The sequence below is a fragment of the Plectropomus leopardus genome, chromosome 11 (genome assembly GCF_008729295.1).
Source record: "Plectropomus leopardus isolate mb chromosome 11, YSFRI_Pleo_2.0, whole genome shotgun sequence".
Lineage (NCBI taxonomy): Eukaryota > Metazoa > Chordata > Actinopteri > Perciformes > Serranidae > Plectropomus > Plectropomus leopardus.
This window is the reverse complement of record NC_056473.1, coordinates 15124894-15142651: the sequence shown is the minus strand read 5'-3', so window position 1 is coordinate 15142651 and position 17758 is coordinate 15124894. Positions and strand designations below refer to the sequence as shown.

Sequence of the window (17758 nt, the reverse complement as noted above, 5' to 3'; positions counted from 1 at the left end):
CAGTTCCTTCATCTCCCCCTCTTTTGTGTCCCTCCCTCTCTTTCTTCTTCTCCCCTCCCTCCCTTTGCTGCCACATCTGGAACCCAGCTCCTCATTTATTTATGTGGTCTGTGTTGTTTCTCTTTTTTTTCAAAGTCTTATTTAAAAGTCCTTTACCTTGTCTTGTTGGCAGTTTCTCTCCATCTGATGAGGTCTGCAATTACATCTCACCATAACTGGTCACTCTGCAATTACATGCCCCACCACAGAATCTCTCTCCCCCTCCTCTGAGCTGCACCGCCGCTCATATGGCAGACCGAAATAGAATAGTTTCATGTCTGTTTGGATGGCGGCCCAGCTGAAACTATGCTCCGCTGCATGACTGACAGTGGGATGTGGGCTTTTTCTCCCCAAGAAAAACCTTTAAGGCCAGTCACGTTTAGACTCTGAGCAGTCCCACTCCAGCAGCCTTTGGTGGTGGTTAGCCCCAGCTGGGCTCAAAGACGGGAGAGACAGAGCGAGACAAAGTTAGAGTTAGTGAAAGAGAGGACAGAGACAGACGAAGAGAACCTTGAGCTGTTACTATGAACCCTCCTGGGAACACTTAACCTTTCAGTTTGCTGACCGGGTAAGTTTGGCAACCACTTCTTTCTAATCTCTGGGAATGTTGACACGATGCTGTGAGGAACTATTTTCTTGAAATCAAAGTTGAAGACAAAGTTTTTCAGATAACTTAAGCATGAATTGTGCAGCATGTACCTGATTTAAATAGAAAACTTACTCATAGTCTCTTTAACAGCTGCAGTTGTCCACTAGGTTGACAAGAGTGTATATTCCATTTGGCGATGCAGTTGTTACTGTGTAAGGTGCTCTCACTGCTTTCAAACTCCCGCATTTAAATGGGTGGCAACTTCAGTGATGTCAGAGCCCCTTTTTCTAATGAAAGTGTTCTTGACTATCACCCAAATCTGCTTTTTTAATCACAGAAACCTGGAAGATTTTCTACACATTTTAGTAGAAGTCTAACTAAAAACTTCGGGGTTAAAAAAGGATGGTGGTACTGGTCAACTGAACACCCAATTTCGCACAAAACTTAAAGATTATAAGAACCTTAGTTATGAGATTGCTAAAATCCCACAGTCTGTAGGAGGCTTTAAGGTACTTAAATTAAAAAAGCAAAAAATAATTGATTAAAGTTACATTTGGGTTTTGGAGTTTTAGATAGTTACAGATGAGTGCAATACTATTAAATTATGTTTTAATTACAGAGGACATGTAATCCAAAAACAGTTAAAACAGTGAAAAGTTGACTATTTTAATAGCTATCAAAGCCATGTTACCTTATACAGGAATTATTTCAGCGCCCCTACAGTTTCAGGGTGGTACAAGCCTGTCACAACAGACAGCAACTTAAATTCAGCCAGCGCAAATCTCTGCATCAGGGATCTGAACTGACAGTCTCAACTCCCTGCCTGTGAAGCAAACTTTCTGTTGCTGCCATTACACAGGTTTGACCCAGTGCTGCTGCTGGCCACCGGTTCGCTGTGATCCTGACGCTGGGGTATGTGCTGGCTGAATCTGAGTTGCTACAGTCGCTGACTGAAGGTCCATCTCTGGAACTGCCACTCACTCTCCTTCCAGTGAGGTAGTCTCCCAGCTGTCATTGAGACAGACTACTACAGCTTAAATCAGGCCAGTAACAGTCTGCAACCCTGCAATGCTCAGTTTCAAATTCTAGTTCATTGCTGACGGTGTATGGTGTTTGGTTTTATACAGCGATGGTTCTTTGCCTGTTGTTGTCCTATGTCAGTTCAGAAAACACAGAGCTAGGGGACAATGAGCTGTAACACACCCTGTCATCAATGCTGATATAGCTCTACACATCTAGCAGCAACATTGGCATTCATTTGGAGTCATTTTTTTGTCATCTGATGACTCTAATACCACATTCCCTCCTAAATTAGCATGGTGTGCACGCTGGATTTTTAAACACGGGTAAACCAGCTAAATATGAGCGAGTGGCTTCATTCCCACTGCCACTGAATTCACCTCTGGAGAGCAAGTCGGCCTTTCTGTCAGCTGGCATGTGAGCTGTTTTGTTTATAGTGTGTCCGTGTGACATCACAGACAGGCAGGAGAACAGGTAACAGCAGACAGCAGCAGAAACAGAGGTTTTTTGAAACTTTTGAATGATTTCTTCTCTTTAAATATCTCTTGCTTGTTCAGTATCTCTTTCAAACTCTGTGCAGGCTAATTTGGAACAATCTTTTAGCTGTGCATCGGAAGACACAGACTGTAATTAGTGACGGCGTGTCATTGCATCTCGCCCGTTAAGGACCCAAAATTAAACCTGTGTCTACTGCAGAGTCATTTTACCTGGGTGTCATTCCCATTGCATTTAAAAGCCAGATGTTAGTGGGTTTTTTGTGCAGTGGGAATGAGCCTTAAGTCCCAATATTTATCCTCTTTTAGCTCCTTTGGTCTCCAACCTTTCCTGAGCAAATTATCTGTCCCTTTAGCAGCTAAATACTCTACAATGTCTGCTCTTTAGTGCTGGGTAGATAGTGTACAGTTGGTTGTACAGTTTATGTTAAACAGTTGCCTGCAGCACCTGGAAATGATGATAAAAGTGAGAGTAAACCAAAACAGTAAAGCTGGACCTTAAATTTTGAGATTTCAAAACTCTCAAGAGAGAGTCAGTGCCACCTTTTACATTACAAATAGTAATTCTTTCTATTGCTTATATAAAAATAGAGAGAGGTCCGGCTTTTAATCATGTAAAGCGTTTACACACGAAGGACTGTACCAACTTTTAGCTGAGTCAGTTGGTCTCCTTAGTCCTTTGAAACTTAAAAAAATGTATTTAAACCTTTGAAATGTGAGCAAATTGGTATGATTTATTTCAAAAACATGGGAAAAAAATGCAATCTGCAACGTGGCAGAAAATGTCCTGCTAAGTGCAAAAAATTGTAAAAGGTAACAAGAAAATAACCGGAAAAGTAGCTAAAAAAATAGTAAAAATAATAAAGAATATCGAAAAAACTATATCTATAATTATTATGATGATATATTTAAAATTAGATTAGAGAAAAAACACATATATTTGTTTTTATTATTTATTACTCCTTTTATTTTAGTACTTTTCCAGGTGATTTCCTGCTTTTGTTTGTTTCTTCTCTTTTTAAAAAAAACCCTTTTCATTAAATAATTTATTTTGCTAATTTCAGGTAATACTTTTGCAACTTTTTAACTAATTTCTAACTAATTTTAGGTAATTTCTTGTTAAGTTGCTGTTCTTTCCAGTTTTCTCTGGTTTCAAGGGCTGAATACAGTGACAACAAGGTAAAATTAAATCCATGCTTTTGTACACAGTTCTGTCAAACAGGCATACAAACAAAGCATGACTTTTACACCTAACTATGTCCACAAAATGTTTTGAATCTGATGTCTTGCATGTCTTTTAGCATCCCTTGTGTGGGAATTTGCACTTGCCAGTTGATGCTATGAGGATAAATGTGAATGGTCCTTTTGGGATACTGCTCAGTGTTCTCAATCGGAAAATATTTTATGTTTTTGTTCTGAGTCACGCTGGAGCCGATTCATGCTGGCTATAACAGTTTGGAGTAGGCTGATCTGGTTTGTGTGGGAGTGATGGAAGCTGGGACTTTGGAAAACAACAAAGATTACAGTGAGGCTGACGGTGATGAGGACACAGCTCCCACATGTCTTTACTACACGCTTCTGTGTGAGTGATGTGGTGGGGGGGATAAGTGTGTTTGAGCAGGGGACAATTAGAGATTACAAGAGAGGTGTGCTCCCTTTCTCTGTGTAGTTCCCTTCTTTCCTGTGCTTCTTTTGCTCAATCTCAGTGTCACCCTTCAGGCAGTGACCCCTCACTGATAGGCTTTAATTGACATCACCTGTGTGCTCAGTGTAAATGCATGAGTGGAAAAAGGTGCAGGGGCTCTGAATAGAAACAGACTAGCAGCAAATTAGTCACAAAGATCAAAAATAATCCAGTTGTCACTAAATTATATGACAAACAACAATAACATGAAGAGCTGGTGAGTGAGCTATATATGAACTTTTTCTGGTCCCTGTATGCATTGTTTTTAGACAGAGTAACATGCTGATCAGTCCTCTACTTTCTACTGCTTTTACTACTTTCAGTCCAGACGGAAGTATTTCAGCAACTATTGAATGCCATAAAATTCTGCACAGACAACAATGTTCCCAAGAGGATGAATCCTTCAGACTTTGGCGATCCTCTTATACTGTATATTTCATTGTTTTATTTGATCTTAATCTACCCAGCACATGTTCCATTACAATAAAACTTTTTAATTTTGGGCAACAGCACAAGATAAAAACAAGTGATTGGAAGCAGACACAAAACAGAAGAACAGGCAATACTGCAATATAAAACTTTTTATTTATAGCACCTCTGTGTCGGTACGTACGCAAATTTGTGAATCCAAGGATAACAAAGGAATCACCTGTCCTACTCTCCCTATCACTGGCCAGCACTCATTGCCTTTGTTGGTGGGATTGGTTAGGTTTAGGCAAGACGAGAGAGACTGCGTGTGGGAAGGGTAAAAATGTCAGGGTAAGCCAATCAGAGGCAGAATACGGCGGGCCATTCCTTCGCTTTCCTAGGATTTGCAATTTTGCCTTAAGTACAGCCTTAAGAAGCCTGTGCTTTGATTTAAATGCTCACAGAGAGAGTGTACATTGGTCAGCATAGACTCAGTTTGACAACAAGCAAGTATCATATGAAAAACTGTAAATAAGCCCTGCTTTAATCTGTTTAGGGATGTTAAAGTTGCCAAAAACACAAAAATATATCAAGAAGCAGCTGAAACATCTTCTGTGTCTTGCTATAGCTTATTTGGCCTGTCTTCCACCCACCACGCCAGTGAGCACTGTATTTGGTATCTGATGACGTCAAACAAGTTTCACAATATAACTGGAGCCATTTTTTGTAAAAGAAATAATCTTATGTTTGCTGCTTTGATGATAGCTTAGCATCAGTTGTACTGAAAAAGAGCTTCAAACTGGTTTGAACAGGTCATTTAGCATCAGCTGATGACAAGCTAAGACAACTGCTTCTTGTAAGCATCTACTGAGCACTATCTAATAATACATGACTGGTTCGGGATAAATCCAGAAGCACAGTTACTCTCTGTCATGCATTCTCCTCTGGCCTGCCTGGTGAACAGCTGACAGGGGCATAGCGTGGTTAACACGAACCGCACATGCAGGTGTGGCCGTCACTGTTCTGTCACACTATTTAATTAGGTCTCTCCTCCATGGGTGGAGAATGTCAGGGTTTCCGCTGTTAAAAAATATCTTTACTCCTCAGTCTCACCCCTATAGTCATTGTCTGAGACATTAAGAGAGAGTTTAGTGACTATCACTGAGGGTGTGACTGAACTTGTGACCACAGCTAAAGTTGGAAACATGAAGCAGCACTGGGCTCCACATGAGTCTGGTTTTTGAGAAGTCAGTGCCAAAGCATTGTGTATTCAAACCCGATGTGCTCATACTGGCTTTAACATTAAGACTTCTTTCACTCATCAAAGACAAACCCATCCTGTAAAGCTGCTCCTATAAGAGGTAGCAAGTTGATTCCCACTCAAAGGTCCCACACTGGGAGCTGGACTCTGCAGTGCATCTGTCATTCTCCATTAGAGCTTTTTTCTTCTGGATGAGGTAAAATCTTTCTTTGCTATTTTCCCATCCATCCTCTTTGTGTCTGTGTGGCGATGTTGGAGTCAGGGCCGGGTCATTTGGGTTCACCTCCCACGGGTCTGGTGTTCTCCACGAGCTATTTCTCACACAGCTTGGCCTGTCCTCCGACGGTTTCGATCCAGATGCCCACTAATTGCATTTTCTTCAGAAAAACAACAGCGGTACACTTCTTTTCTTTTATCAATTTTGCCTTTATTTCAAATAAACCTAATGTTTAACAAATGTAAAGATATATTTGATTATCTATAAAAAGCCAATGACAACTACATACCAAATAACACTATATGTGTGATGTTGGGTATTTAGTTGGGAGTTTATCAAGTAAGTTGGTTACATGGCCTTACATAACCTTGAAGACATTTTCTTCAATGTGCCAGCTGTAAACCTTCAAAGGGTTACCCCTGTTTGTGTCATAGAGGTTGGGGAGGCTCTGGCTCAGGAGCTAAAGCAGGTTGGTGGTTTTATAACCCCTCCAGCTGTCCGTGTGTTTAAGTATCCTTCAGCAAGACATTGAACTCCCATTGCTGCCACAAGCCACCTGTACTGCAGACATGTGTCTGTTTTCCAGGCCATTCAGGATGACTTTTAAAATGTATGAATTTCATTCAGTCATTGATTGACTGTAACCGCTTGTCGTCACAAGGGTCGCAGATGTATGAATTTAATGTAATACAAAAAAATGTTGATGCATAGATTGTACAGATGGCCAAATTCTGGCTGATACTCATCTACATCTATACTCTGCAGATGTAGGAAAAAAGCCAGATACAACAGACTTACCGGAAATTCAATTGTTTCATATGGCTGTGAAACCTGGTCTCACTCCAAACTCATCAAATACCGATGCCTGGCGGACCCTCAATGTCAGACGCACAGATGGACTCTTTATGGTATGAGACAAATACTGGGCAGCAGCAGTTTTTGATGCTCCGGACAACTGTCTTATGATAAAGGTAATTGGACTCAAACAAAGTCTGGACTTTCACCTGAGAGCCTGCTGTTTGTGTCCCTTCTGGAACCAAAAGTTAATCGAGTTATTTTAATAACACTGTTGTGTGCTTGCACATGTAGCATGCTTTGCTAGTGATGTATGTCATGTGATTACATTGGTAGCAAACATACTTATTTTAAACCAAACCATGATGTTTTTTTTCTAAGCCTTGCCACATACTTTTGTTGCCTCAACCGAACCACATACTTCTATTGCCTAAACTTGCCCACGCACTTTTGTTGCTTAAACCACTGACTTTTCTAGCCTAAACCACCCATTTTTGTTGCCTTAACTTAACCATGCACCTTTGTTGCCTAAACCTAATGAAATAAGCCAAAAATGTTCTGTATCTCGGTTGTAAGTTTAATTTAAAAAAAATATGTAAGCTTATTTTTAAGACACAATGCATGTAAGGAGTGTAAATTTATACATAATCCCCAGGCAAACTCTTATCTACACTTTAGAGCTATTCAGAACAGGGGTGTAGTTCTGTGATGAATGTAGCACATTCATACACTTTTATGGCTACAACAACAACAACAACAGTGGATCAGGTTGCTACCTTTGAGTTGCTGACCTATGAACTCAGTGGAGTACAGAAAACATCTTCCTCCACATGGAGCCAGCTGCCTGTCTCTGACATTAATCAAAGAAGCATTTTTATTGTTTCAAAACAACAGTGATCAAAGAAACGTAAAAATGTTTTAAAAAGTAGTTGTGTCTGTAAAACCCTCTGCTGTTAATTTAAACATTCATCCATCCAAGGAATAAAATGTGATAATAATCAATACTGAACAATTTAATCAACAAACTTTTGTGGTAAGTTTGGATATTTAAAACTGGCTGGAACCCAAGCCTTTCTCACAGACAAACAATTTGCAATAATGTTGGATCACATTAAGAAGCATGAATGAGAAAGCACCACATTAATGTTTCTTGCATCAAAAATTATGGACATTGCACATGTGTCACATGTGGGCCTTTGATGCCACTTCATTGAAGATAACGGTAATTGTTGACACACTAGTCACTGCGATGGCATTCATGACTCAGTGGAGGCTCTCTCTTCAAAGTGGGGACTCAATTAGGAGAGTGCAGGTATAAATTTTTGCGTAGGTGGGCCCAATATGGCAGCCACTCAGGGGCCCCAGGGTGGGAGATAAATCAATATCAGACTGGTTGAATTAGAGCATCAGCTTGAAGCTTCTCCTGTGTTGACCTCTTTTTCTTTGCTTTCTTCTTTTCTTTCCATCTTCATCTACTAATTGGAGGGAGGCCATGGCTCTGTGGACTTCAGTCTGTTTATCTGTCTTTTCAGTGAGTGCCATATTTGCTCTGTGGCCCTTGTTACGGTTCATTGGGGAGATCATGAGAGGAAATGGAGGCTTCAGTACTTCTGCGCTTTTGTTTGCTTGGTAATTCAAAGAACATAGAAAGCTCACCACTCCCTCCTCCTTGTGAAAAATTCTTGATGCTGTTGAGAGCACCTTAGGGAGTCGTGAGGAGTTACTACTTCCTCTCTCTAGTGGTGTCATTTTCTGTTTGGGTCACCCCCTCAGCCTTACTACTACTGTCTGTCTCATGGCTCAGACTGCTTCATGTAGCAGTGATAGCGACTCAGAGGAGGTGTTTGTAAATATAAAACCAAACTGTTTTTTATTAAAGCATGCGTTTCTATATAATATTTTCCTACAGGACATATTTAAAAATAATTAGGGGGCTTTCATATCAAGGAACGGGGCCCAGATTTGAGTACACTTGACCACAAAGTCAAGTTCGTTTTATTAGTTTGAACACTGTGTACTGTACCCTGAAACGGTACACCCAGTCCACTCAAAAAAAAAAAAAAAAAAGTTTTGAGTACGGTTCCTGTACTCCAGTACGGTATGCATCAGGTGTGAACAGAAACCATACCAAAACAAGGAGTTGGACTGCTATTAATGCAACTACAAGAAGTTTCAAACCAGTTATAAGAAAGGCTAAATTTAGTGCTGATGTCTCAGTGTCAGACAGCAGCGCAGTCCACTGTGGATAGACCCAGAACCATCTTTTCTGCCGCTTTTAGCCTGCAGTAGGAGCTCTGGTGTGAGTTGTAGAGCTTTGCCCTCGACAGCAAGCTCCTCCTCTGGCCAGGAACACAGCTTTTCCTTGCTGCTTCTCCATTCTCCGTTGATAACAATCCCTTTGCCCGTAGTGTCTGTCTGCGGTGCCCTGTACTTCACTGTAACACAACAAAAATGTCATACAGATGATGATGCAAGCGGACTGAGATATGGGCCTACTTTTCTACTGTAAAAGCTGAATCAGTTGTACCTAATATGACAATGTCCTTAACCTCTGTTTAATAATTCATAATAGCACAATGAGGACTGCAGCTAATGATGATTTTTATTATTGATTAAGTTGCTGATTGTTTTGTTGAAAAAAATATTTATTTTATGAAAATGTAGAGAAATAATCATGGCCTGTAAAAATAATGGACATGGCTTCTTTGAAATCAACAATTTTTTATGGCCTCCCGTTTTGAAGGCTCGAGTTCAGCATTATAGCTGCTACATCTTAATTTTTCTAAGCCAGATGTGACCATATTTTGATTAGAGGGTGGAGTTTAACCCATGCAGTTGTCATGAATGGGGAAATTGGCTATTGGCTGTTTAGAGCTTGTTTTTATACCAGGCTGTAAACATGCTTATTTCTGTTGTAAAATTGTGCATGTTTCAAATTTCAGGTATATTTATAACATGCACGATCATACATGTACAGTTCACAGTGAAATGCTTATGTACAGCACACCACAAACAATAATCAATGACAATTAATAATAGTGCAAACAAATCAAAAGTGCAAATGTGAAGAATAGTGTATGTTATGCATTAGGAGTCTAAGAGGATTGACTCACTCTTGGAGCCAGTTGGGCCAAGTGGCCATTAGAGAAACTGCAGTTTTTAGCACTTTGTACCTGCTTCATTTTTCAGCTTCTGTGGTTGCAGCTTGGAAATAATGGACATAACAATTTCTCAGAGACCAAGGGGACGTCTTTAAATTATACGTTTGTTGACCAACTATCAAAAACCCAAATATATTTATTTATTTATATTAAATTTTGCACAACAATATGACTAAAACAATTACTTTATTACATTCAAAACACTTGATTAATTATCTGTGACACATGACTGTCCTTTGCTATCTTTATCTCCTTTGAATGATTTCACTTGTGAAAATAAACAAACTCAAATGGTTTGTGAAACCATGGTTCAATGAGAGCAATAATTCAGTGGGTGTTTCACATTTTAAACAATAACTACTTCACTTTGAAATCACACTTTTTCAGTATTTATTTAAGAGAATACTCTGTGTATCTCAAATGAGACATGGCAGGCTTTTTTCAGACCTAATTACCCAGAAAACTTTCACACGTGTTTACTTTTGGTGCCTAAAGTGGAAAAAATAGCACTGACATGGCTTTTTTTGATGTGCCACGTGTGTGCTTGCTGGAGCTTTTCCTGCATACCTTGTGATTTTTGCAGCTGATATTTACTTATCACACTGACCCTCTGCAGCTCCTCATGTGTGTCCCATTTACCTCGCATATGCCTTTAGTTCAGTGGTGGAATAACAGTTGGAGGACAACGCCTTGAAAAATTCCACCCTGCCCTGAAGTGGTGCCTGTGTTCCTCAGCTTAGATCTGGGAAGTGGACCTATTCTCCACCCCTGATTCCTACTCTTCCCTTTTCCCCTACACCCACACACACACGGACCCAGCCCACCTAATTTACTCCCACCTCCTAATGTCAAACAGCTGTAGAGTTGACTCGCAAGGAATTGCTGCTATTACGTTACCCCCCTCCCTCTCTGCTCCCCTTTTCTCAGTCATTTTGTGTGTGGCCCCTAATATCAGGTCACTCACAAGCCCAAATGTGGTGTCTGAACCGAGTATCTATTCAAGATTTATTTATGATCCGGCTGTTGGACATGAGGTCATGGATTTACATTGTAGGTGCCCGTGGGCGTAGATGGATAGACAGCTGGCTATAAATTGCGCATATAGATCGTGCTAGACTCTTGTGTTATGCAGTGGCCTGAGCTCTCTGACATGTTAAGGTGGGCCGTAACTGGGCCGGTGCCATTTCCAAGGCACTCCATCTAACAGAAGGAGCTGCGTGACATAAATGCCAATGACGTCATTTTCCACATGATTGACAGGGGAAAATCAGGCAACGGTGTTGAGGGTTGAGAGCTCCAGCTGCTGTCGGGAATCTGCTTCAAAGGATTGCTCTGGCTACATGCCTGAAGTCCAACCTGGAGGCTGATTTTTCAAGAAGTTAATCCAAAAAATTTCAGCCACAATATTTAAGACAATGTTGGTGTTACTGTGTGCTCAGATTGCTGGAGATACAGTGCTTTATTTGCAATGTTGTTAAGTCCTAAGTTTGAATCAGAGGTGTTAAGATCATTAAGTTCAGAGAAAACAGCAACAAATAACCTGGATGTATTGTAAATATAGCTTTATCAAAATACATAAGAACACATCCAACAAATCATTAAAATAAATTTGTAATTATTGCTACACCTTGTTTAAACCATACATCTGCTCTTGCTAGTCTTTGTGCAGCACATTTTGGTTCTATGAATTACTTTAACTTGATCTATAATTTCATTCATTAGTCAGGTAGATTTCTGATAGACTTCCTTACCTTTACGCTCCCAAATAAACATGTTCAGTGGTTGTTTTATGGAGCTTTCTCACGCAGGGAAGCTGAGGTCTTGCTGTTTTATTCAAACTCATTCTGAGACTGAGCACCTCTGCTAAAGCAACTGGGAATTCTTGTTGGTACCAGGTAGAAATATACTGGTGAGTTGAAGATGTTTTTCTACTCATCCAATGGGTCTCATCAGCTCTTTTCATCAATTACTCACCTTGTGTTACGTTGAATATCTAAAGGAACTGCATTCACCTTCTTGATGGATTGCAGTCATAGGGGGCTGCATTTAACGATTTACTGTTTGGAAGGATTCATTTGGATTCACCAAAGTCAAGCAATAACACCAAATAATAGCTAATCAGGTTGTTCTCATCCACTGTTAGTAAAAAATGCAACAAAATTTGTACATATATGTAATCATGAGCCATTAATGTCAACTCTGAGTCATTTCAAGTCAAGTCCTTTCCATGTTTCTTTTCCTCAACTTACCTGACCAATTCATTCTAATTTGTAGGATATTATACAAACCGTTGTATGAGGATACATTGAACTGATCGAGTAAGTGGTCGACAAACAGCTCATGTGTTCAATGAGGTAAAATTACTGTTTCTCTCAATGTAGTCTAGCTTTGAAGAGAGCATAGATAAGTTTTACTTTCAGTTCAGTTCCCCCTTGAAAAGGGCTGTCTTTTTGTGAAGTACTGAGCATATAGTCGGGTAAATGAGACTTGGATTATACTAGTTGTGTGAGAATTTATAAACAGATGTTACGATATAGTTTCATGGTTGTTAAATGCAGACCCCTTTTGCTTCAGTTTATCAAGAACTTTTCCCAGTTTTGGATTCTTGGTTCACTGTTGAGGCACACAAGGAAAGCACGTTTCCTTCACAAATTCAGCGTAACATGTGGTGAGTAATTGATAAATAAATGGTCATTTTCGGGGGTGAAGTATTCCTTTAAGGTTAGGGAAATGCTGTAGTTATCAGAAATAATGTATATTCAGGGATCTCCAGGGTTAGGTAACTGAAACACTTGGCTCAGATTTTGGAAAGACAGTTAATAAAAATGTAGCCATTAACTGCAGTTCGTGACGGGAAACAAACTCCAGTCTCATACAGTAATTCACCACATGCCCACTCACCCTTTTTACTTTCCACCTCGCTACATGTAGGGCATGCTTCTTGCTGCATTGGCACTGAATGTTGGCACTGGGTGTAAATAATGAGAATAATGACATTATTCTTAAGGATCCTGGACTGTGTGCCAGGCTTTTTATCCTCTCTGCATGGCTCACATGATGTCACATGGACCATGCCATCGAAATGGCCTATGGATGTGATGCATTTGTTTCTTGATTTCCAAACACTAACATCTCAGCAACTCCTCTATGTATCATCACAGGATGATCAGAAACACAGATAAGTGTTTACAAGCCAAAGTATCCTGGTTTCTCCTGGAGTTCTCCAGCTTGCATATCCAGGTGACTTAAAACCATGCGCAATCTCATAACCCTTTGGCTATTGGACTGACAATAAGTCTCAGTGAGCAACAGGAGTAGCAGGGGTAAGTGGGGGTGTGTCATCCACCTTTATATACAGTCTGTGGTATACATATGCAGATATCTGTTTATAGAGATTAAACCATGTGCAACACACAACCTAGTCATAACCAAGATACTTACGTGCATGAACCGCACCTAAAGGTAGAACAGCATGGAGTCCTTACCTGCTGTGTTTGCGCCTCTGTGTTGTGCAATACAACCAACTCTAATGATGTTTATTTCTGTGGTCCTCATTGTGTTGCCAGGTTTTTATTTTTTGCACAAATCTCTCAGTACTTTTCAGGGACTCTGGCCACATATTTCATGACACTGCGGTTCCATTTGAGCTGTGTTTAGATTTCAGTTTTGGCTTGGTGTTCCACATTGACTTAATCTTTTGACAGAGGCCCAGTCAGTCAAAACCACAAGTTTTCAAATGGATGCACTCCTGTCTCCTGGTTTTAACCTCAGTGTTTGTTGATATTTCTCGGCTCCGAGGTTACTCAGCTGATGTTTCATAGGAGAAAAGTGGTTCCTACTTTTGTTGCCTGGAGCTGGGCCGGTGCTCGGCTCTGATTTGATTCCCCTTCTTTTTTGCCACGAGGACTGCATCTCAGCCAATTGTGTTCTGTTTGTGAGGTGGGTGTGGTAGAGGTTAAGTCATACTTGACAACACCCATCAATCCTGTAATTTTGAACACCACACTGGGTTGTAACTGACTGATCTCTCACAATTTCAGTCCTACTTGATGCCTTCAATCACGGTTCTCTTTTTAAATGCTGTTGACTAAAATTTTGTGCAACAAAAGGAAGTTTTACGAGAATAGACAGAATCTGCCTGAGTATACACTAACATTAAACACACTTCTGACCCGCTGTATGTAAAGTGTGGACTGCTGCAGGTTGACGACAGAGTACTTTGTTAGCAACATGTGTCAAGTTGCTCCAACTTATTATGGCCATATACCCTACTTTTACCTGACCACGCTGTAAGCCTGTCTCCAATTATGTCAGTGTGACTCCCTGTTCGCCATGTGGTGTATGTGTGTGTGCCTCTCTGCAGGGCCTCGCTCATTCATTATTAAGCAGCTTCTGATGTTTTGCTGGCCGTCACTGCACCGGTGTCAGGTACCCACACGATCCCCTTCACTGAACCACACTGAGCCAGGATCCAGTTCCAGTCTCTTTGGCTGGCTGGAGCTGTCCCTGCAGTGACTGAGCTCCACTGCAAAACCTTTTAGTTAGCTCTGGATGTCGTCTCATCCCCGGCTGATTTCCCCCACGATATTTATCTGGCTAACTCTCGATGGAACTGGGAGGCTTAAAATGCATTTGGATATTTCTCTTGGCGTGACGTTGGGGCTATTTGAGCTCCCAGGAGGTATGGTGCTGCTTTTGTGTTTTTTTTTTCTTGAAAATGAGAATTACTGGGACTTTTATAGCTGATCATAAAGTACCAAGATGACAGTGTGTTCACTTTAGCAGACTTGTGGTAAAGCAATATTTAAGCAGCTGAATTTCATTTTTGGGGGTGCAAAATGTTTCTCAGGCTCCTTTTGTGTCTGAGGAATGAGGAGCTGAAGTGTAAGTGGTATCAGTCGATGCAATCTGTCCACTTTTATTAGTGTGACATTCACCAGGGTGGCTGGTTTTATCTCATGTTGAGGTTACTGGTCTGTATGTCTGTGTGCAACTTGACCCCGTCTGATCTCATCTCCATAAGCGCAGGTTGCCTAGAAACCCTACGAGGGCAGAGCATTTAACTTCCATATTATTATGCCAAAGGAAAGAATGCTCCCAGACCCAAATAGTTTTTGGCCTTACAAGGGAATCTTCTCATTTAGTCCAGTCAGGAGTGTGCTGGGGAAGTTTTCATCTCCCAAACTGGTGCACACAGAGACAGCAGGGCAATTATGGCATGCTAGACAAAACCAAAACAGGCCCAATTTCTTGTAAACCTTTTACAGAGTGCATTTACTGTATGCACTGCTAAGAATAGCTATAAGTGTGTCTAAAAAAGCATTGCACTGTATGCTATTGTTATCAGGTTGTGGCCGAGATTACACTTTTTTTAAAGTGACAGTCTCCTAGATTTCAGTCTTGGTTGATTTGGTGACTATTGTAGTTACTGGTGTTTTAATATTACAGGTCACAGAGTTCTAGGGCAGCAAAATAAACTACTGTTGTTTTACTATGGAATTTAGGATATACTGGGATTTTCCCATTATTTTTGACCAACCGTGATCTGATTTTATGCTGCACATGGCATAATTCAGCAGACAGAAGGACCAACATCTTCTCATCTGAAGTTGTCACATATTGCAGCTTTGCAGGGGACTTCCACAACTATATATGAGTCTCTATGGTATGCTCTAGGTATCCTTCTGTGTCTGCTGTTGACTTTCTGGCATGCCGCTACCTTGAGTAAACAAAACCACATGGCATTCAACACCTTGATGTCAACAAAGCACATGCACAACAAGGGCACTGATGGTTAGGACTAGGCAAAAGAGGCACATGGTAAGGTGTAGCGAAAAAAGACCAAACCATTCAGATGGGAAGAAAACACAAGACTCCCACATGAAAGTCTGGGGTTTACTCGATCTATCGACTGCCCCTCTCAGCTGCCCTATAGGGGCCTATTTGCTCCTTATATTATATCTTTACCCGCAGCGTTTTAACCTGGCACCATCCTTTCATGTTTCATGTAACCATGAAAGGTGGCATTAGGAATTGCAACCTTACATCAAAAGCACTGTCAAAGCTACGGTATTTCATGAGTTTGGAATGAGAATGGATGACATTTAACGACATTTGTTTAAATGAAATTGTTTGAGATTAATACTTTAAATAGCTGAAAACTCCAAAAGAGAAAAGAAAAACAAGTTTACCAAAGTGAGATGTTCCCACCTGCCCTGAGATCCAGCGTACATCCTGGGTAACCGTGGATGTGTGCGGTATGAGTGACAGAAGTACAATGGAAGCACATCTGTGGCTCTGCTGTCAGCTGTACTGTTAGGGGAGCATTTCACATGTCAAGCAAGTCCATCTTCTCCGTAGCAGTGGGTGACAGACCCTGAATGATAACCTCTCTCTTTCTCCCAAATGGATTTTTAAAGTCAGGAACACTTAAATGATCCATTAAGGAGTTATCCTCAGCGCAACATCCACCCTCACTTTCCACCCGTGTTAACTTTCGAATACTTTCATCTCACAAAACTATCAGTAGTAGAACTATTTTAGCTCTGTGTTGGAAACTTTGGGTAACCTCTAATTCACCTTACTTTTTTGTAACAATGTATTGTTCAATTTTTTACCCAACTAGTAAATTGTTGAAAAAAAGGAAAGATGACTTATATTGACCTCTTGTTAATATACTTACACTTTAGTCTGTTTCAAAAGAATTGCATTTGAGAAACCGTGTATGAATGGGTGAATGAAGGAGTGAAGTGCTCACTTCCCGTCTGGATCAAAACAGGTGGAATTAACATCATCCAGCTCCAATCACTGACCAGTGGATTAAATAGTGGCCCCATGGACAGGCCATTTTCAGCAATCCTTTCTGTACTTTTCAGGCATTTTTGCCTCAACAACAGACAGTGTGAAGCTGAGAGGGAATGAAGGGAGAAAGAATGTCACACAATAATGGTCCCAAGCCAGATTTGAGCATGGTACTTTTAAGTAATTAAGTGGTCTTAGACATCTTTAACACCTAAGCTACCAGGAAGCAACATCCAATTAAATGTTTAATCATAAGAATGGCAGTGTGTCTTATTGTAGTACTTAGAATTGCATTCAGTCTAAAGATAAAATGTCTAAGATCACATACTATATGTTCACTTTGCTGAACTTTAATAAAGCAAGACTCTATGTTAATATCTACCAGCTCTAGTAGCACTTTACTCTTGACCCTGTACTCTCAAAGTAAAGTAACCCCCCCTTGTTGAGTGAATATTCTACTGTTAAGACAACTCTTACTCTGAAAAGCCCATTGACTGTATTTGGAGAACCGGTCATGTTACAGCAATGTTTGTACAGTGCTATGTTGTTACCTGCTCTTCCCGCAAATCCATCTCCCATGTTTCCCCTGGTCATTTTCTTGTCCTCCCCACTTCCTTCTCAACTCTTTCAATCTCCTTCCCAAACACTGTACAGCCAGTTTTTGTAGTAAAATATATGGAAAAGGGATTGGTGCACCCTCTCCCTCCTCCGACACATTTATTCCTGACATCATGGTGTGTCACACTCAAACCTGTGACACTCCTGAAGCCCCTGTCACCATCACCCTGAGACATGTCAAGATATTGACACAGGTTTTCCATCATTAGCCAAGTGGTGCAGCTATAGAATATGCTGTTAAGAACTACAACAGCCCTTCATAATGATGCAGACTAAGTATAAATATAAAGTGCTGTCAGTATGATGTTTTGTTTTGTTTTGTTTTGTTTTGTTTTAATTATGTACGTCCTCACTTGCAAAGAAAAAAGTGATCAAAGGAATCTGGAGTTAACAATGGAAGCTGTCAGTGATTTTATTGGTGGTTCCCACAGTGTTTGCCTTCAGTGTCAGAAATGATTGAGGTGAAATCTGCAGGATGTATTATCTGGCAGACCACTGTGAGACCTGTATGTGGGCAGAGGGAATTAAGGTTAAAAGATGGCACAGCTGCTATTTTAAAACAGGGATTATATTACTGTACATCTTTATGGCAAAACAAGGACAAAATATCAACTTTCAACACAGTTTGCAGCAGATTGCATGCATTTGCACTGGGGAACAGCTTTATAATA

General features: G+C 40.5%; 1 protein-coding gene across 2 annotated transcripts in view; it reads left to right on the top strand.

The window, feature by feature from the left end:
• Nucleotides 1-334: 334 nt before the first annotated feature.
• LOC121950391 (protein inscuteable homolog) overlaps nucleotides 335-17758 on the top strand; it is a 67181-nt gene continuing 49757 nt past the window's right edge. Inside the window, exon 1 of one of the 2 annotated variants that reach the window (XM_042496374.1) lies at nucleotides 335-607. The gene's annotated coding sequence lies outside the window, so the exon portion shown is untranslated. Of the gene's footprint in view, nucleotides 608-1550; nucleotides 1625-17758 lie in introns of those variants that run through there. The other variant, XM_042496375.1, reaches the window with a different exon arrangement.